The sequence below is a fragment of the Protopterus annectens genome, chromosome 2.part2, assembly GCF_019279795.1.
Source record: "Protopterus annectens isolate FY-2018-M chromosome 2.part2, PAN1.0, whole genome shotgun sequence".
Taxonomy (NCBI): Eukaryota; Metazoa; Chordata; order Ceratodontiformes; family Protopteridae; genus Protopterus; species Protopterus annectens.
The window spans coordinates 1103791887-1103815191 of record NC_056730.1 but is presented as its reverse complement, the minus strand read 5'-3'; the positions used below and the strand labels follow the sequence as shown (position 1 = coordinate 1103815191).

Genomic DNA, 23305 nt, shown 5'->3' with positions numbered 1-23305 from the left:
ACCAGAACAAGCAGACTAGAATATGGATGAATGGATGCTACCATACCACTGTTATCACCAAGACTGTCACCAGAACAAGCAGTCTAGAAAATGGATGAATGGATGCTACAATACCACTGTTATCACTATGACCATCACCAGAACAAGTAGTCTAGAAAATGGATAAATGGATGCTGCCATGCATCTATCACCATGACTATCTCCCGAACAAGCAGTCTAGAAAATGGATGAATGGATGCTACCATGCCACTATCACCATGACTATCACCAGAACAAGCAGCTTTAAATGGATGAATGGATGCTACCATGCCACTGCTATCACAATGACTATCACCAGAACAAGCAGTCTAGAAAATGGATGAAAGGATAATACCATGCCACTGTTATCACAATGACTATCACCAAAACAAGCTGTCTAGAAAATGGATGAATGCATGCTACCATGCCACTGTTATCACCATGACTTTCACCAGAAAAAGCAGTCAAGAAAATGGATGAATGGATGCTACCATGCCACTGTTATTACCATGACTGTCACCAGAACAAGCAGTCCAGGAAATGGATGAATGGATGCTACCATGTCATTGTAATCACCATGACACTGACCAGAACAAGCAGTAAAGAAAATGGATGACTGGATGCTATTATACTACTCTTATCACCACGACTATCACCAGAACAAGCAGTCTAGAAAATGGATGAATGGATGCTACCATGCCAGTGTTATCACCATGACTTTCACCAGAAAAGCAGTCTAGAAAATGAATGAAAGGATGCTAACATGCCACTGATATCACCATGACTATCACCAGAACAAGAAGTTTAGAAAATGGATGAATGCATGCTACCATGCCACTGTTATCACCATGACTTTCACCAGAAAAAGCAGCCAAGAAAATGGATGAATGGATGCTACCATGCCACTGTTATCACCATGACTATCATCAGAGCAAGCAGTCTAAAAATGGATGAATGGATGCTACAATGCCACTGTTATCACCATGACTATCACGAGAATAAGCAGTATGGAAAATAGATAAATGGATGCTACCATACCACTGTTAGAACCATGAGTTTCACCAGATCAAGCAGTCTAAAAAAATGGATGAATGTATGCTACCATGTCACTATTATCGCCAGGAGTATCACCAGAACAAGCAGTATTGGAAATGGATGAATGAATGCTGCCATGCCACTGCTATCACCATGACTATCACCAGAACAAGCTGTTTAGAAAATGGATGAATGGATGCGACCATGCCACTGTTATCACCATGACTAGCACCAGTACAAGCAGTCTAGGAAATGGATGAATGGATGCTACCATGCTGCTGTTATCACCATGACTATCACCAGAACAAGCAGTCAAGAAAATGGATGAATTATTGCTGTCACCAGAACAAGCAGTCTAGAAAATGGATGAATGGATGCTACCATGCCAGTGTTATCACCATGACTATCACAAGAACAAGCAGTCTAGAAAATGAATGAAAGGATGCTAACATGCCACAGTTATCACCATGACTATCACCAGAACAAGCAGTCTAAAAAATGGATGAATGCATGCTACCATGCCACTGTTATCACCATGACTTTCACCAGAACAAGCAGTCTAGAAAATGGATGACTGGATGCTACCATACCACTGTTATCACCATGACTATCACCAAAGCAAGATGTCTAAAAATGGATGAATGGATGCTACCATGCCACTGTTATCAAAACGACTATCACGAGAATAAGCAGTCTGGAAAATAAATAAATGGATGCTACCATGCCACTGTTATAACCATGAGTTTCACCAGATCAAGCAGTCTGGAAAATGGATGAATGTATGCTACCATGCCACTGTTATCACCATGAGTATCACCAGAACAAGCAGTCTAGAAAATGGATGAATGGATGCTACGATACCACTGTTATCAGCATGACTATCAGAATAACAAACAGTCTAGAAAACTAATAAATGGATGATACCATACCACTGTTATCACCATGACTAGCACCAGAACAAACAGTCTAGAAAATGGATGAATGGATACTACCATGCCACTGTTATCACCATGGCTATCACCAGAATAAGCAGTCAAAAAAATGGATGAATTAATGCTGTCACCAGAACAAGCAGTCTAGGAAATGGATGAATGGATGCTACCATGCCAGTGTTATCACCATGACTATCAGCAGAAGAAGCAGTCTAGAAAATGAACGAAAGGACGCTAACATGCCACAGTTATCACCATGACTATCACGAGAACAAGATGTCTAGAAAATGGATGAATGCATGCTACCATGCCACTGTTATCACTATGACTTTCACCAGAAAAAGCAGTCAAGAAAATGGATGAATGGATGCTACCATGCCACTGTTATCACCAGGACTATCACCAGAACAAGCAGTCTAGAAAATGAATGAAAGGATGCTAACATGCCACTGTTATCACCAAGACTATCACCAGAGCAAGAAGTCTAGAAAACTGATGAATGCATGCTACCATGCCACTGTTATCACCATGACTTTCACCAGAAAAATCAGTCAAGAAAATGGATGAATGGATGCTACCATGCCACTGTTATCACCATGACTATCACCAGAGCAAGCAGTCTAAAAATGGATGAATGTATGCTACCATGCCACTGTTATCACCTTGACTATCACCAGAACAAGCAGTATTGAAAATGGATGAATGGATGCTGACTTGCCACTGTTATCGCCATGAGTATCACCAGAACAAGCTGTTTAGAAAATGGATGAATGGATGGGACAATGCCACTGTTATCACCATGACTAGCACCAGTACAAGCAGTCTAGAAAATGGATGAACGGATGCTAGCATGTCACTGTTATCACCATGACTATCACCAGAACAAGCAATCAAGACAATGCATGAATTATTGCTGTCACCAGAAAAAGCAGTCTAGAAAAGGGATGAATGGATGCTACCATGCCAGTGTTATCACCATGACTCTCACAAGAACAAGCAGTCTAGAAAATGCATGAAAGGATGCTAACATGCCACAGTTATCACCATGATTATCAACAGAACAAGCAGTCTAAAAAATGGATGATTGCATGCTACCATGTCACTGTTATCACCATGACTTTCACCAGAAAAAGCAGTCAAGAGAAATGGATGCTACCATGCCACTGTTATCACCATGACTATCACCAGAGCAAGAAGTCTAGAAAACTGATGAATGCATGCTACCATGCCACTGTTATCACCATGACTTTCACCAGAAAAAGCAGTCAAGAAAATGGATGAATGGATGCTACCATGCCACTGTTATCACCAGGACTATCACCAGAACAAGCAGTCTAGAAAATGAATGAAAGGATGCTAACATGCCACTGTTATCACCAAGACTATCACCAGAGCAAGAAGTCTAGAAAACTGATGAATGCATGCTACCATGCCACTGTTATCACCATGACTTTCACCAGAAAAATCAGTCAAGAAAATGGATGAATGGATGCTACCATGCCACTGTTATCACCATGACTATCACCAGAGCAAGCAGTCTAAAAATGGATGAATGTATGCGACCATGCCACTGTTATCACCTTGACTATCACCAGAACAAGCAGTATTGAAAATGGATGAATGGATGCTGACATGCCACTGTTATCGCCATGAGTATCACCAGAACAAGCTGTTTAGAAAATGGATGAATGGATGGGACAATGCCACTGTTATCACCATGACTAGCACCAGTACAAGCAGTCTAGAAAAGGGATGAATGGATGCTAGCATGTCACTGTTATCACCATGACTATCACCAGAACAAGCAATCAAGACAATGCATGAATTTTTGCTGTCACCAGAAAAAGCAGTCTAGAAAAGGGATGAATGGATGCTACAATGCCAGTGTTATCACCATGACTCTCACAAGAACAAGCAGTCTAGAAAATGAATGAAAGGATGCTAACATGCCACAGTTATCACCATGATTATCACCAGAACAAGCAGTCTAAAAAATGGATGATTGCATGCTACCATGCCACTGTTATCACCATGACTTTCACCAGAAAAAGCAGTCAAGAGAAATGGATGCTACCATGCCAGTGTTATCACCATGACTCTCACAAGAACAAGCAGTCTAGAAAATGAATGAAAGGATGCTAACATGCCACAGTTATCACCATGATTATCACCAGAACAAGCAGTCTAAAAAATGGATGATTGCATGCTACCATGCCACTGTTATCACCATGACTTTCACCAGAAAAAGCAGTCAAGAGAAATGGATGCTACCATGCCACTGTTATCACCATGACTATCACCAGAGCAAGCAGTCTAAAAATGGATGAATGGATGCTACCATGCCACTGTTATCACCATGACTATCACGAGAATAAGCAGTCTGGAAAATAGATAAATGGATGCTACCATGCCACTGTTATAACCATGAGTTTCACCAGATCAAGCAGTCTAGAAAAATGGATGAATGTATGCTACCATGCCACTGTTATCACCATGACTATCACCAGAACAAGCAGTCTTGAAAATGGATGAATGGATGCTGCCATGCCACTGTTATCACCATGACTATCACCAGAACAAGCTGTTTAGAAAATGGATGAATGGATGCGACCATGCCACTGTTATCACCATGACTATCACCAGAACAAGCAGTCTAGAAAATGGATGAATGGATGCTACCATGCCACTGTTATCACTATGACTATCACCAGAACAAGCAGTCTAGAAAATGGATGAATGGATGCTACAATACCACTGCTATCACTATGACCATCACCAGAACAAGTAGTCTAGAAAATGGATAAATGGATACCGCCGTGCATCTCTTATCACCATGACTATCTCTCGAACAAGCAGTCTAGAAAATGGATGAATGGATGCTACCATGCCACTATCACCATGACTATCACCAGAACAAGCAGCCTAAAATGGATGAATGGATGCTACCATGCCACTGCTATAACAATGACTATCACCAGAACAAGCAGTCTAGAAAATGGATGAAAGGATAATACCATGCCACTGTTATCACAATGACTATCACCAGAACAAGCAGTCTAGAAAATGGATGAATGGATGCTACCATGCCACTGTTATTACCATGACTGTCACCAGAACAAGCATTCCATGAAATGGATGAATGGATGCTACCATGTCATTGTTATCACCGTGACTCTGACAAGAACAAGCAGTCAAGAAAATGGATGACTGGATGCTATTATACTACTGTTATCACCATGACTATCACCAGAACAAGCAGTCTAAAAAATGGATGAATGGATGTTACCATGCCACTGTTATCACAATGACTATCACTAGAACAAGCAGTCTAGAAAATTGATGACTGGATGCTACCATGCCACTGTTATCACCATGACTATCACCAGAACAAGCAGTCTAGAAAATGGATGAATGGAGGTAACCATGCCACTGTTATCACCATGACTATCCCCTGAACAAGCAGTCTAAAAATGGATGAATGGATCGTACCATGCTATTGTTATCACCATGACTATCAGCAGAACAAGCAGTCCAGAGAATGGGTGAATGGATGCTACCATACCACTGTTATCACCATGACTACCACGCAAACAAGCAGTCTAGAAAATGGATGAATGGATATTACTATGCCACTGTTATCACCATGACTATCACCAGACCAAGCAGTCTAGAAAATGGATGACTGGAAAATACCATGCCACTGTTATCACCATGAGTATCACCAGAACAAGCAGTCTAGAAAATGGATGAATGGATGCTACCATACCACTGATATCAGCATGACTATCAGAATAACAAACAGTCTAGAAAACTAATGAATGGATGCTACCATACCACTGTTATCACCATGACTAGCACCAGAACAAACAGTCTAGAAAATGGATGAATGGATGCTACCATGCCGCTGTTATCACCATGACTATCACCAGAACAAGCAGTCAAGAAAATGGATGAATTATTGCTGTCACCAGAACAAGCAGTCTAGAAAATGGATGAATGGATGCTACCATGCCAGTGTTATCACCATGACTATCACAAGAACAAGCAGTCTAGAAAATGAATGAAAGGATGCTAACATGCCACTGATATCACTATGACTATCATCAGAACAAGAAGTCTAGAAAATGGATGAATGCATGCTACCATGCCACTGTTATCACCATGACTTTCACCAGAAAAAGCAGTCAAGAAAATGGATGAATGGATGCTACCATGCCACTGTTATCACCATGACTATCACGGGAATAAGCAGTATGGAAAATAGAGAAATGGATGCTACCATACCACTGTCATAACCATGAGTTTCACCAGATCAAGCAGTCTAGAAAAATGGATGAATGTATGCTACCATGCCACTGTTATCACCATGACTGTCACCAGAACAAGCAGTCTTGAAAATGGATGAATGAATGCTGCCATGCCACGGTTATCGCCATGACTATCACCAGAACAAGCTGTTTAGAAAATAGATGAATGGATGCAACCATGCCACTGTTATCACCATGGCTAGCACCAGTACAAGCAGTCTAGAAAATGGATGAATGTATGCTACCATGCCGCTGTTATCACCATGACTATCACCAGAACAAGCAGTCTAAGAAATGGATGAATGCATGCTACCATGCCACTGTTATCACCATGACTTTCAGCAGAAAAAGCAGTCATGAAAATGGATGAATGGATGCTACCATACCACTGTTATCACCATGACTATCACCAGAGTAAGCAGTCTAAAAATGGGTGAATGGATGCTACCATGCCACTGTTATCACCATGACTATAACGAGAATAAGCAGTCTGGAAAATAAATAAATGGATGCTACCATGTCACTGTTATAACCATGAGTTTCACCAGATCAAGCAGTCTGGAAAAATGGATGAATGTATGCTACCATGCCATTGTTATCACCATGAGTATCACCAGAACAAGTAGTCTAGAAAATGGATGAATGGATGCTACCATGCCGCTGTTATCACCATGACTTTCACCAGAAAAAGCAGTCAAGAAAATGGATGAATGGATGCTACCATGCCACTGTTATCACCATGACTATCACCAGAACAAGCAGTCTAGAAAATGAATGAAAGGATGCTAACATGCCACTGTTATCACCAAGACTATCACCAGAACAAGAAGTCTAGAAAACAGATGAATGCATGCTACCATGCCACTGTTATCAACATGACTTTCACCAGAAAAAGCAGTCAAGAAAATGGATGAATGGATGCTACCATGCCACTGTTATCACCATGACTATTACCAGAGCAAGCAGTCTAAAAATGGATGAATGTATGCTACCATGCCACTGTTATCACCTTGACTATCACCAGAACAAGCAGTATTGAAAATGGATGAATGGATGCTGCCATGCCATTGTTATCACCATGAGTATCACCAGAACAAGCTGTTTAGAAAATGGATGAATGGATGGGACAATGCCACTGTTATCACCATGACTAGCACCAGTACAAGCAGTCGAGAAAATGGATGAATGGATGCTACCATGCCAATGTTATCACCATGACTATCACCAGAACAAGCAGTCAAGACAATGCATGAATTATTGCTGTCACCAGAAAATGCAGTCTAGAAAATGGATGAATCGATGCTACCATGCCAGTGTTATCACCATGACTATCACAAGAACAAGCAGTCTAGAAAATTTATGAATGGATGCTACCATGCCACTGTTATCACCATGACTCTGACCAGAACAAGCAGTAAAGAAAATGGATGACTGGATGCTATTATACTGCTGTTATCACCACGACTATCACCAGAACAAGCAGTCTAGAAAATGGATAAATGGATGCTACCATGCCACTGTTATCACCATGACTATCACCAGAACAAGCAGTCTAGAAAATGTATGAATGGATGCTACCATGCCACTGTTATCACCATGACTATCACCAGAACAAGCAGTCTAGAAAATGGATGAATGGAGGTAACCATGCCACTCTTATCACCATGACTATCCCCTGAACAAGCAGTCTAAAAAATGGATGAATGGATCGTACCATGCTATTGTTATCACCATGACTATCACCAGAACATGCAGTCCAGAGAATGGGTGAATGGATGCTACCATACCACTGATATCAGCATGACTATCAGAGTAACAAACAGTCTAGAAAACTAATGAATGGATGCTACCATATCACTGTTATCACCATGACTAGCACCAAAACAAACAGTCTAGAAAATGGATGAATGGATGCTACCATGCCGCTGTTATCACCATGGCTATCACCAGAACAAGCAGTCAAGAAAATGGATGAATTAATACTGTCACCAGAACAAGCAGTCTAGAAAATGGATGATTGGATGCTACCATGCCACTGTTATCACCATGACTTTCACCAGAAAAAGCAGTCAAGAAAATGGATGAATGGATGCTACCATGCCACTGTTATCACCATGACTATCACCAGTGCAAGCAGTCTAAAAATGGATGAATGGATGCTACCATGCCACTGTTATCACCATGACTATCACGAGAATAAGCAATATGGAAAATAGATAAATGGATGCTACCATACCACTGTCAAAACCATGAGTTTCACCAGATCAAGCAGTCTAGAAAAATGGATGAATGTATGCTACCATGCCACTGTTATCACCATGACTATCACCAGAACAAGCAGTCTTGAAAATGGATGAATGAATGCTGCCATGCCACGGTTATCGCCATGACTATCACCAGAACAAGCTGTTTAGAAAATAGATGAATGGATGCGACCATGCCACTGTCATCACCTTGGCTAGCACCAGTACAAGCAGTCTAGAAAATGGATGAATTGATGCTACCATGCCGCTGTTATCACCATGACTATCACCAGAACAAGCAGTCTAAGAAATGGATGAATGCATGCTACCATGCCACTGTTATCACCATGACTTTCACCAGAAAAAGCAGTCATGAAAATGGATGAATGGATGCTACCATACCACTGTTATCACCATGACTATCACCAGAGTAAGCAGTCTAAAAATGGATGAATGGATGCTACCATGCCACTGTTATCACCATGACTATCACGAGAATAAGCAGTCTGGAAAATAAATAAATGGATGCTACCATGTCACTGTTATAACCATGAGTTTCACCAGATCAAGCAGTCTGGAAAAATGGATGAATGTATGCTACCATGCCAATGTTATCACCATTAGTATCACCATAACAAGTAGTCTAGAAAATGGATGAATGGATGCTACCATACCACTGATATCAGCATGACTATCAGAATAACAAACAATCTAGAAAACTAATGAATGGATGCTAACATACTGCTGTTATTACCATGACTAGCACCAGAACAAACAGTCTAGAAAATGGATGAATGGATGCTACCATGCCGCTGTTATCACCATGACTATCACCAGAACAAGCAGTCTAAGAAATGGATGAATGGATGCTACCATGCCAGTGTTATCACCATGACTATCACCAGAACAAGCAGTCTAGAAAATTAATGAAAGGACGCTAACATGCCACAGTTATCACCATGACTATCACGAGAACAAGAAGTCTAGAAAATGGATGAATGCATGCTACCATGCCACTGTTATCACCACGACTTTCACCAGAAAAAGCAGTCAAGAAAATGGATGAATGGATGCTTCCATGCCACTGTTATCACCATGACTATCACCAGAACAAGCAGTCTAGAAAATGAATGAAAGGATGCTAACATGCCACTGTTATCACCAAGACTATCACCAGAACTAGAAGTCTAGAAAACGGATGAATGCATGATACCATGCCACTGTTATCACCATGACTTTCACCAGAAAAAGCAGTCAGGAAAATGGATGAATGGATGCTACCATGCCACTGTTATCACCATGACTATCACGAGAATAAGCAGTTTTGAAAATAAATTAATGGATGCTACCATGCCACTGTTATAACCATGAGTTTCACCAGATCAAGCAGTCTAGAAAAATGGAAGAATGTATGCTACCATGCCACTGTTATCACCATGACTATCACCAGGACAAGCAGTCCTGAAAATGGATGAATGGATGCTGCCATGCCACTGTTATCACCATGACTATCACCAGAACAAGCTGTTTAGAAAATGGATGAATGGAAGCTACCATGCCAATATCACCAGGACTATCACCAGACCAAGCAGCCTAAAATGGATGAATGGATGCTACCATGCCACTGCTATCACAATGACTATCACCAGAACAAGCAGTCTAGAAAATGGATGAAAGGATAATACCATGCCACTGTTATCACAATGACTATCACCAAAACAAGCAGTCTAGAAAATGGATGAATGGATGTTACCATGCCACTGTTATCACCATGACTGTCACCAGAACAAGCAGTCCAGGAAATGGATGAATGGATGCTACCATGTCATTGTTATCACCATGACTCTGACCAGAACAAGCAGTAAAGAAAATGGATGACTGGATGCTATTATACTGCTGTTATCACCATGACTATCACCAGAACAAGCAGTCTAGAAAATTTATGAATGGATGCTACCATGCCACTGTTATCACCATGACTATCACCAGAACAACCAGTCTAGAAATTGGATGAATGGAGGTAACCATGCCACTGTTATCACCATGACTATCCCCTGAACAAGCAGTCTAAAAAATGGATGAATGGATCATACCATTCTATTGTTATCACCATGACTATCACCAGAACAAGCAGTCCAGAGAATGGGTGAATGGATGCTACCATGCCACTGATATCCCCTTGACTATCACCAGAACAAGCAGTCTTGAAAATGGATGAATGAATGCTGCCATGCCAGGGTTATTGCCATGACTATCACCAGAACAAGCTGTTTAGAAAATAGATGAATGGATGCGACCATGCCACTGTTATCACCATGGCTAGCACCAGTACAAGCAGTCTAGAAAATGGATGAATGGATGCTACCATGCCGCTGTCATCACCATGACTATCACCAGAACAAGCAGTCTAAGAAATGGATGAATGCATGCTACCATGCCACTGTTATCACCATGACTTACACCAGAAAAAGCAGTCATGAAAATGGATGAATGGATGCTACCATACCACTGTTATCACCATGACTATCACCAGAGCTAGCAGTCTAAAAATGGATGAATGGATGCTACCATGCCACTGTTATCAACATGACTATCACGAGAATAAGCAGTCTGGAAAATAAATAAATGGATGCTACCATGCCACTGTTATAACCATGAGTTTCACCAGATCAAGCAGTCTGGAAAAATGGATGAATGTATGCTACCATGCCACTGTTATAATCATGATTATCACCAGAACAAGTAGTCTAGAAAATGGATGAATGGATGCTAACCATACCACTGATATCAGCATGACTATCAGAATAACAAACAGTCTAGAAAGCTAATGAATGGATGCTACCATACCACTGTTATCACCATGACGAGCACCAGAACAAACAGTCTAAAAAATGGATGAATGGATGCTACCATGCCGCTGTTATCACCATGGCTATCACCAGAAAAAGCAGTCAAGAAAATGGATGAATTCATGCTGTCTCCAGAACAAGCATTCTAGAAAATGGATGAATGGATGCTACCATGCCAGTGTTATCACCATGACCATCACCAGAACAAGCAGTCTAGAATATAAATGAAAGGATGATAACATGCCACTATCACCATGAGTATCACCAGAACAAGCAGTCTAGAAAATGGATGAATGCTTGCTGCCATGCCACTGTTATCACCATGACTTTCACCAGAAAAAGCAGTCAAGAAAATGGATGAATGGTTGCTACCATGACACTGTTATCACCATAACTATCCCCAGAGCAAGCAGTCTAAAAATGGATGAATGGATGCTACCATGCCACTGTTATCACCATGACTATCATGAGAATAAGCAGTATGGAAAATAGATAAATGGATGCTACCATGCCACTGTTATAACCATGAGTTTCACCAGATCAAGCAGTCTGGAAAAATGGATGAATGTATGCTACCATGCCACTGTTATCACCTTGACTCTCACCAGAAAGTACAGTTTTGTACCTACCATAAATGTAGATGTCCGAGAGGTATGCATCTGCAGTCCTAGCATATGGGTTGTCCTGCCTCAGGCAGCCCTTCGGTCGGCCGGATTCCAAAGTCTGGGTCTGGCCTCGGCTGATGTCGCACTTCACCCGACATTATAGCTGCTGTCAATTGGGTATAAAGGCATCAGCCAACGCCATTTTCCTCAGTGTTTCTTGCCCCAGATGCCAGGTGCCCTCTAGGAAGGCTAAATTTGGATAAATGCAAATGATTCCAAACAGTAGAGAGCAAACAAAAATAAACATGTATATACATATATACAAACAAATACACCATAATAGATTCCCCCAGCTAACTACAAGATGGGCAAATACCCTAGGAGTACCACAGAGGGGAAGGAGGGTGGGTAATCCTGACTGCAGATGCATACCTCTCGGACATCTACATTTATGGTAGGTACAAAACTGTACTATGTCCTTCAAGGATGCATCTGCAGTCCTAACATATGGATAGAATACCATAGCCAAACTGGGGGAGGAGGCACTAAGATGATTATGGTGTAGTTAAGATCCCTTGCAAAACAGCAGTGGCAAAACCTGCTCGGGATCTGGAGTATAAAGGTAGATTATAATGCTTGGCAAATGTATGCACAGAGCTCCAAGTAGCAGCCTCTAAAATGTCTTTGGTAGCCACTCGTAAGAAAGCTGTAGTAGTGGCTGTAGCCCTTGTGGAGTGAGGTCTGATGTTTTCTGGAGTTGTCTTTCCATGAAAAGAGTAACAAAATCTAATGCAATTTCCTATCCATTTTGAGATTGTCTGTTTTGAAATTGCTTTTCCTTCCATTCCTGTTGCATATGCTACCAGAAGCTGGTCAGTTTTTCTATTGTTCTTGGTTCTGTCCAGATAGTAGCGCAATTGCCTGTGCACATCCAAGGTATGTAGTAGTCTTTCCCCTGTTCTGTGGGTTGGGGAAGAATGTTGGTAGGTGGATTGCTTGGTTCAATGATACCCTGGAGACCACCTTTGGCATAAAAGTAGGGTTAGTTCTCAAGGACACTCTATCCTGATGAAAGATAAGGAAGGGCTGTACTGCCATTAATGCCTGTAATTCAGAAACCCTTCTTGCTGAAGTGATTGCAAGCAGGAAAGCAGTTTTCCAAGATAAGAACTGTAATTCTGCTGTTGCTGCTGGTTCAAAAGGGGGAAGTGTTAACTTTTCTAGCACAAAGTTAAGGTCCCATGTAGGCAAAGGTGGCTTCCCTGGAGGATTTACATTTTTAATTCCTCTCAGAAACTGCCTGAGTAGAGGATGAGAGAAGACTGGAGGATCCATGTTGTATTCTGCTGAAATTGCTGATGCATGAATCTTAATGGAGGAGTAAGACAGGACATTGTGGAGAAGTTCTGCTAAATATTCCAGGATGTTAGCTATGTTTGCTAATGATACATTTTCTCCTTTTGCTGCACTCCAAATGAGGTATCTTTTCCATTTGGCTGAATAAGTTTTCCTTGTGGAGGGTCTGCGAGCCTCCAGGATAATGTCTTTAACCCTCTGAGATAAATCTGGGTTATTTTGTTTTATGTAATATTCCAAGCAGCTAGCTGCAGTGTTTTCAAGTTTGGATGCAGGATCTTGAAGTTGTTCTGTGTTAGCAGTAAAGGAACTAGAGGTAGAGGCCATGCGTGTGCCCGAGACATACTCCTCAGTAGCGGGTACCAATGCTGCCTCGGCCAGTCTGGAGCTATCAGGATGATCCTTGGGTGATCTTCTTTGATCTTCAGTAGCACTTTGTGCATCAAAGGAAGAGGTGGGAATGCATATGCTGTCAGGTTTTCCCAACTGAAGGATAGGGAGTCCACCTTCCAAGCAAGTCGGTGGTATGTCCTTGTGCAGAATTTTCTCAATTGGTGGTTGTGTGGTGATGCGAACAGGTCTATTTCTGGTAGCCCCCATTTCCTTGTAATGGATTTGAAGATGTCTGGATGCAGCATCCATTCGTGGGCATCCGTGGTAGCTCTGCTTAAGGTGTCTGCTAGTATATTTTCTTTTCCTGGCACAAATATGGCCTGGAGCTGAATGTTGAGGTTCAGGGCCACATTCCACAAGTCCATTGCCATCCAGCATAGAGGATATGAGTGTGTGCCTCCCTGTTTGTTGATATACCACATGACTGTGGTGTTGTCCGTCCTTATCAGCAAATGACCCTGTTGAAGAAACGGTCTGAATGTCTGAATTGCCTGTTTCACTGCCAGCATCTCTTTTTGATTTATGTGTAGGTTCAGCTGGTCTTGTGTCCATAGGCCTTGTATACACTTGTCCACCATGTGTGCCCCCCAACCGAGGTCTGAGGCATCCGTGGTGATAGTCTGGCTTGGGTGAGGGCTGTGGAAAGGCAGTCCTCTGTTCAACTGACAGGCCTGAGCCCACCACAGGAATTCTTGCTTCAGGCATGGAATTATTGGAAATTGGGTTTCTAGGCTGTGCTTGTGCTGAGATCATAAATTCCTTAGGTACCATTGCAACTTCCTCATATGTAGTCTGGCATGTGGAATCAATATTATGCAGGATGCCATGTAACCCAGGGCTTGCAGGACTTTCCTTGCTGTAAGCTGGTTCTGCGTAGTTAATGCCATGAAATAGAGTGGTAGCTGCTTTTGCTTTTCTGCTGTGAGAAATGCCATTTGATTTGATGTGTCCAGTTCTGCACCCAAGAATGTTATCCTTTGGGATGGTACCAGCCTTGACTTTTTTATGTTGACTGTGTATCCCAGGGCTTGCAGTAGGTGAATAACCTTTTCCAAGTCTTTTCTTAATTTGGTCTTGTTGTCCGCTTGTATCAGGCAGTCATCCAGGTATGGATAAATTTGAATTCCCTGAAGCCTGCAATGAGCAATTACTGATGCCAGGCATTTCGTGAATACTCTGGGCGCAGTAGATAAGCCAAAGGGCAATGCTGAGAATTGATAATGCTCTGATCCTGCAAGAAATCTGAGGTATCTTCTGCAATCTGGTCATATAGGGATGTGCAGGTATGCCTCCTTGAGATCTAGAGTCACCAGCCAAGACTCCTTGCCCAGCATGGGAAGAAGTTGCTGTAGGGTCAGCATTTTGAATTTTGGAACAATGAGATATGTGTTCAGAGCGGACAGGTCGAGAATAAGTCTCCATTGGTTTTCTTTTCTTGGTACCAGGAAAAGTCTGGAGTAAAATCCTTGTCCTTGTTCCATAGACGGTACCTTTTCTATAGCTCTCATCCTTAGTAAGTGATTGATTTGTCCTAGAGCGTTTGTTTTTTGGTTTGGTGGTAGGTCTGGCATTCCTCTCTTTCTTGGTAGAGTATGGAAGTGAAACCTGTAGCCTTTGTCTATTGTCTGTAAAATCCATTTGTCTCCTGTAATGTAATGCCAGTTTACTGAAAATAAGGCTAGCTTTCCGCCTAAGGGTGCTTCCAGTTGTTCCCTGGTAGGCGGTATCAGAGCCAAGTCACTGTGACTGTCCTATGGAAGTGGTAGTAGCTGGATCTGTGGCAGTACTTCTCTGGTTGTTAGGCTGCCACTGACGTCCCCTGTAGGCACCTCTGGAGTTACCTCTGCCTCTTGGGCGCCTATTTCTGTCTCTCTGTGCTCTGGTGGTGTCTGGAAAGGACCAATTCTTCGAAGGCCAATTTCTGCTAAACCTCAGAGGCTGGACCTGTAAGAAATCCTTGACTGTTTGGACAGATTTTGCTTTTTCTTCCACCTTCTTTAACACTTGCTGTGCAGGGGAGCCAAACAAACTTTGTTTCTCCATGGGAGCATCTAGGAGCTTTGACTTTACATGGTCTGGTAAGGATTGCTCTTTTAACCATGCATGCCTTCTGATCACTGTACCAGTCATAGCTGATCTAAAGGAAGCCTCCAGTGCATCATAGCCGCATTTTAAGGAATGAATACTGACCTGCTGAGTGTTATGTACCAAATCCTGAAGGGACTTACGGTCTATAGGTTCAGGAGAGGACAGTTTTTTATTTAGCTGATCTAACAAAAATTCCTGATACTGAATCATGTGGAATTGACAGTTTAAGGCTCTAGCCGAAAGAGTAGCAGAAGTATAAACTTTTTTACCCCATCTCTCTAATGCTCTAGATTCTCTGTCAGAGGGGAGGGGGTTTTTGGTAGAGTCAGCTGCTACAGCTTTGGGGCCCTGTGAAATAGTTTCAGGATCTGCAATAGGAGTCTTATACAAGTGATAGTGTGTGTCCGGGACCCTGTAGTATCTGTCGGGCTTAGCAGGGGCCGGGGGAAGAGAGTCAGGGACAGTACAAGCATCATTAAATGCATCATCCACAACTGTTAGTACTGGAGGAATGGCTAAAGGCCTATGCTGTGGTAAATGTAAAAAGGTCCTTAGCCTTTTCCTTGAATCTGAAAAATCCTGGCCCTGCCATTGAAATTGCTCTCTCATAGCATGCAAGGTTTCCCCAAAAGAAAATTCCTCAGGAGGAGAAGCAGAAGGAATGGAGTCTTCTGCATCAGAGTCCTCATATGGAGAATAAGGGCCTTCTGGAGGATTTGAGTTTTCTGAATCATCCGAGGAATAATCTGTTGAAACTGGCTCAGGGGGCTCTGCTCTGGGCCTCTTCTCTGGAGGGGGATGAGAGGCCCTGTCAGGGTGAGGTTGGGATCCCCTGATCAAAGAAATGAGATCCTCTGCCAGGCTGAGCATTTGGGAACTAGAGGTAGGCCTATGTGAGGGGGTTTTAGCAGGCAAGGCCTTAGAAGATTTAGCTGCTTTAGCCCTAGAGAAAACCTTGATAGACATAGATGCAGGGGGCCTAGCAGCTCCACGTGCAGGAGTAGATATGTCTAAAGGAATAGTATCTGATAAATCCTGAGAACCTGCAACAGCAGGTGGAATTTCAGTAGCAGATTCAGCCATGCTGTGTGAGGCCTCGGTTGTAGGAGGCATGCTTTCGGCCGAAGGAAGAACCGAGGACTCGGTTTCAGCCGAAACCGAGACACTCGCGGTTGGCTTAACCGTGGTTTCGGCCGAAACTGCGGACCGCGAGTGTCGGTCCTTTTCCTTACGCTTTTTAGCTAATTGTGAAGTTGGAGTCTCCGACGGCATGTTGTAAGCAAAAGCGGAGCCGAAAAACTCCTCTGCAAACTCCGACTGACGTCTAAGTGTCCATCGGTTGAAGGAAGCACAGGCTAGACAAGCTGCTACGTCGTGGTCTGGGCTTAAGCAAGGAAGGCAGTAAGAGTGGAAATCCTTATGAGGTATTTGTTTCCCACAAGTTAAACAGTTATTTACTTTTTCTGACATCGGCTGAGGCAAGAAAGAGTCCCCAATGGGGTACTTAGCTTTTTAGAAGTCTTCGGTAGTAGTAATCTCTGGTTCTGACCGACCAGCACTTGCGAACAGCTTCTGCTTCGGGCACCGTGCGGCAAGAAAGACTGAGGAAAATGGCGTCGGCTGATGCCTTTATACCCAATTGACAGCAGCTATGATGTCGGGTGAAGTGCGACATCAGCCGAGGCCAGACCCAGACTTTGGAATCCGGCCGACCGAAGGGCTGCTTGAGGCAGGACAACCCATATGTTAGGACTGCAGATGCATCCTTGAAGGACATCAAGCAGTCTTGAAAATGGATGAATGGATGCTGCCATGCCACTGTTATCGCCATGACTATCACCAGAACAAGCTGTTTAGAAAATGGATGAATGGATGGGACCATGCCACTGTTATCACCATGACTAGCACCAGTACAAGCAGTCTAGAAAATGGATTAATGGATGCTACCATGCCGCTGCTATCACCATGACTATCAGCAGAACAAGCAGCAAGACAATGGATGAATTATTGCTGTCTCCAGAAAAAGCAGTCTAGAAAATGGATGAATGGATGCTACCAGGCCAGTGTTATCACCATGACTATCACAAGAACAAGCAGTCCAGAAAATGAATGAAAGGACGCTAACATGCCACAGTTATCACCATGATTATCACCAGAACAAGCAGTCTAAAAAAGGGAGGAATGCATGCTACCATGCCACTGTTATCACCATGACTTTCACCAGAAAAAGCAGTCAAGAAAAATGGATGCTACCATGCCACTGTTATCACCATGACTATCACCAGAGCAAGCAGTCTAAAAATGGATGAATGAATGCTACCATGCCACTGTTGTCACCATGACTATCACGAGAATAAGCAGTCTGGAAAATAAATAAATGGATGGTACCATGCCACTGTTATCACCATGAATATCACCAGAACAAGCTGTTTAGAAAATGGATGAATGGATGCGACCATGCCACTGTTATCACCAGAACAAGCAGTCTAGAAAATGGATGAATGGATGCTACCATGCCACTGTTATCATTATGACTATCACTAGAACAAGCATTCTAGAAAATGGATGAATGGGTGCTACAATACCACTGCTATCACTATGACCATCACCAGAACAAGTAGTCTAGAAAATGGATAAATGGATGCCTCCATGCATCTGTTATCACCATGAATATCTCTCGAACAAGTAGTCTAGAAAATGGATGAATGGATGCTACCATGCCAATATCACCATGACTATCACCAGAACAAGCAGCCTAAAATGGATGAATGGATGCTACCATGCCACTGCTATCACAAAGACTATCACCAGAACAAGCAGTCTAGAAAATGGATGAAAGGATAATACCATGCCACTGTTATCACAATGACTATCACCAAAACAGGCAGTCTAGAAAATGGATGAATGGATGCAGCCCTGCCACTGTTATCACCATGACTGTCACCAGAACAAACAGTCCAGGAAATGGATGAATGGATGCTACCATGTCATTGTCATCACCATGACTCAGACCAGAACAAGCAGTAAAGAAAATGGATGAATGGATGCTATTATACTACTTTTATCACCATGACTATCACCAGAACAAGCAGTCTAGAAAATGGATGAATGGATGCTACCATGCCAGTGTTATCACCATGACTATCACCAGAACAAGCAGTCTAGAAAATGAATGAAAGGATGCTAACATGCCACTGATATCACCATGACTATCATCAGAACAAGAAGTCTAGAAAATGGATGAATGCATGCTACCATGCCACTGTTATCACCATGACTTTCACCAGAAAAAGCAGTCAAGAAAATGGATGAATGGATGCTACCATGCCACTGTTATCACCATGACTATCACCAGAGCAAGCTGTTTAGAAAATAGATGAATGGATGTGACCATGCCACTGTTATCACCATGACTATCACCATAAAAAGAAGTCAAGAAAATGGATGAATGGTTGCTACCATACCACTGTTATCACCATGACTATCACCAGAGCAAGCAGTCTAAAAATGTATGAATGGATGCTACCATGCCACTGATATCACTATGACTATCACGAGAATAAGCAGTATGGAAAATAGATAAATGGATGCTACCATACCACTGTTATAACCATGAGTTTCACCAGATCCAGCAGTCTAGAAAAATGGATGAATGGGTGCTACCATGCCACTGTTATCACCATGACTATCACCAGAACAAGCAGTATTGAAAATGGATGAATAAATGCTACCATATCACTGTTATCACCATGACTATCATCAGAACAAGCTGCTTAGAAAATAGATGAATGGATGCGACGATGCCACTGTTATCACCATGACTAGCACCAGTACAAGCAGTCTAGAAAATGGATGAATGGATGCTACCATGCCGCTGTTATCACCATGACTATCACCAGAACAAGCAGTCAAGAAAATGGATGAATTATTGCTGTCACCAGAACAAGCAGTCTAGAAAATGGATGAATGGATGCTACCATGCCAGTGTTATCACCATGACTATCACAAGAACAAGCAGTCTAGAAAATGAATGAAAGGACGCTAACATGCCACTGTTATCACCATGACTATCACCAGAACAAGCAGTCTAGAAAATGGATGAATGCATGCTACCATGCCACTGTTATCATCATGACTTTCACCAGAAAAAGCAGTCAAGAAAATGGATGAATGGATGCTACCATACCACTGTTATCACCATGACTATCACCAGAGCAAGCAGTCTAAAAATGGATGAATAGATGCTACAATGCACTGTTATCACCATGACTATCACGAGAATAAGCAGTCTGAAAAATAAATAAATGGATGCTACCATGCCACTGTTATAACCATGAGTTTCACCACATCAAGCAGTCTGGAAAAATGGATGAATGTATGCTACCATGCCACTGTTATCACCATGAGTATCACCAGAACAAGTAGTCTAGAAAATGGATGAATGGATGCTACCATACCACTGTTATCAACATGACTAGCACCAGAACAAACAGTTTAGAAAATGGATGAATGGATACTACCATGCTGCTGTTATCACCATGGCTATCACCAGAACAAGCAGTCTAGAAAATGAATGAAAGGACGCTAACATGCCACAGTTATCACCATGACTATCACGAGAACAAGAAGTCTAGAAAATGGATGAATGCATGCTGCCATGCCACTGTTATCACCATGACTATCACCAGAACAAGCAGTCTAGAAAATGAATGAAAGGACGCTAACATGCCACAGTTATCATCATGACTATCACGAGAACAAGAAGTCTAGAAAATGAATGAAAGGATGCTAACATGCCACTGTTATCACCAAGACTATCACTAGAACAAGAAGTCTAGAAAACGGATGAATGCATGCTACCATGCCACTGTTATCACCTGACTTTCACCAGAAAAAGCAGTCAAGAAAATGGATGAATGGATGCTACCATGCCACTGTTATGACCATGACTATCACCAGAACAAGCAGTCTAGAAAATGAATGAAAGGATGCTAACATGCCACTGTTATCACCATGACTATCACCAGAACAAGCAGTCTAGAAAATGGATGAATGCATGCTACCATGCCATATTTATCACCATGACTTTCACCAGAAAAAGCAGTCAAGAAAATGGATGAATGGATGCTACCATGCCACTGTTATCACCATGACTATCACCAGAGCAAGCAGTCTAAAAATGGATGAGTTGATGCTACCATGCCACTGTTATCACCATGACTATCACGAGAATAAGCAGTCTGGAAAATAGATAAATGGATGCTGCCATGCCACTGGTATAACCATGAGTTTCACCAGAACAAGCAGTCTAGAAAATGGAAGAATGGATGCTACCATGCAACTGTTATCACTATGACTATCGCCAGAACAAGCAGTAGTGAAAAAGGATGAATGGATGCTGCCATGCCACTGTTATCACCATGACTATCACCAGAACAAGCAGTCAAGACAATGCATGAATTATTGCTGTCACCAGAAAAAGCAGTCTAGAAAATGGATGAATGGATGCTACCTTGCCAGTGTTATCACCATGACTATCACAGGAACAAGCAGTGTAGAAAATGAATGAAAGGATGCTAACATGCCACAGTTATCACCATGATTATCACCAGAACAAGCAGTCTAAAAATGGATGATTGCATGCTACCATGCCACTGTTATCACCATGACTTTCACCAGAAAAAGCAGTCAAGAAAAATGGATGCTACCATGCCACTGTTATCACCATGACTATCACTAGAGCAAGCAGTCTAAAAATGGATGAATGGATGCTACCATGCCACTGTTATCACCATGACTATCATGAGAATAAGCAGTCTGGAAAATAGATAAATGGATGCTACCATGCCACTGTTATAACCATGAGTTTCACCAGATCAAGCAGTCTAGAAAAATGGATGAATGCATACTACCATGCCACTGATATCACCATGACAAGCAGTCTTGAAAATGGATGAATGGATGCTGCCATGACACTATCACCAAGACTAGCACCAGAACAAGCTGTTTAGAAAATGGATGAATTGATGTGACCATGCCACTGTTATCACCATGACTATCACCAGAACAAGCAGTCTAGAAAATGGATGAATGGATGCTACCATGCCACTGTTATCACTATGACTATCGCCAGAACAAGCAGTCTAGAATATGGATGAATGGATGCTACCATACGACTGTTATCACCATGACTATCACCAGAACAAGCAGTCTAGAAAATGGATAAATGGATGCTACCATGCATCTGTTATCACAATGACTATCACCCGAACAAGCAGTCTAGAAAATGGATGAATGGATGCTACCATGCCACTATCACCATGACTATCACCAGAACAAGCAGCCTAAAATGGATGAATGGATGCTACCATGCCACTGCTATCACAATGACTATCACCAGAACAAGCAGTCTAGAAAATGGATGAAAGGATAATACCATGCCACTGTTATCACAATGACTATCACCAGAACAAGCAGTCTAGAAAATGGATGAATGGATGTTACCATGACACTGTTATCACCATGACTCTGACCAGAACAAGCAGTAAAGAAAATGGATGACTGGATGCTATTATACTACTGTTATCACCATGACTATCACCAGAACAAGCAGTCTAGAAAATGGATGAATGGATGCTACCATGCCACTGTTATCACCATGACTATCACCAGAACAAGCAGTCTAGAAAATGGATGAATGGATGCTACCATGCCACTGTTATCACCATGACTATCACCAGAACAAGCAGTCTAGAAAATGGATGAATGGAGGTAACCATGCCACTGTTATCACCATGACTATCCCCTGAGCAAGCAGTCTAAAAAATGGATGAATGGATCGTACCATGGTATTGTTATCACCATGACTATCAGCAGAACAAGCAGTCCAGAGAATGGGTGAATGGATGCTACCATACCACTGTTATCACCATGACTACCACGCAAACAAGCAGTCTAGAAAATGGATGAATGGATATTACTATGCCACTGTTATCACCATGAGTATCACCAGAACAAGTAGTGTAGAAAATGGATGAATGGATGCTACCATATCACTGTTATCACAATGACTAGCACCAAAACAAACAGTCTAGAAAATGGATGAATGGATGCTACCATGCCGCTGTTATCACCATGGCTATCACCAGAAAAAGCAGTCAAGAAAATGGATGAATTAATGCTGTCACCAGAACAAGCAGTCTAGAAAATGGATGATTGGATGCTACCATGCCAGTGTTATCACCATGACTATCACCAGAACAAGCAGTCTAGAAAATGAATGAAAGGATGCTAACATGCCACTGATATCACCCTGACTATCATCAGAACAAGAAGTCTAGAAAATGGATGAATGCATGCTACCATGCCACTGTTATCACCATGACTTTCACCAGAAAAAGCAGTCAAGAAAATGGATGAATGGATGCTGCCATGCCACTGTTATCACCATGACTATCACCAGAGCAAGCAGTCTAAAAA

At 42.2% G+C, this 23305-nt stretch overlaps 1 protein-coding gene across 3 annotated transcripts in view; it reads right to left on the bottom strand.

The window, feature by feature from the left end:
• LOC122795893 (potassium voltage-gated channel subfamily V member 2-like) overlaps window positions 1-23305 on the bottom strand; it is an 802386-nt gene that overhangs the window by 357450 nt on the left and 421631 nt on the right. The gene's annotated exons all lie outside the window — the stretch shown is intronic.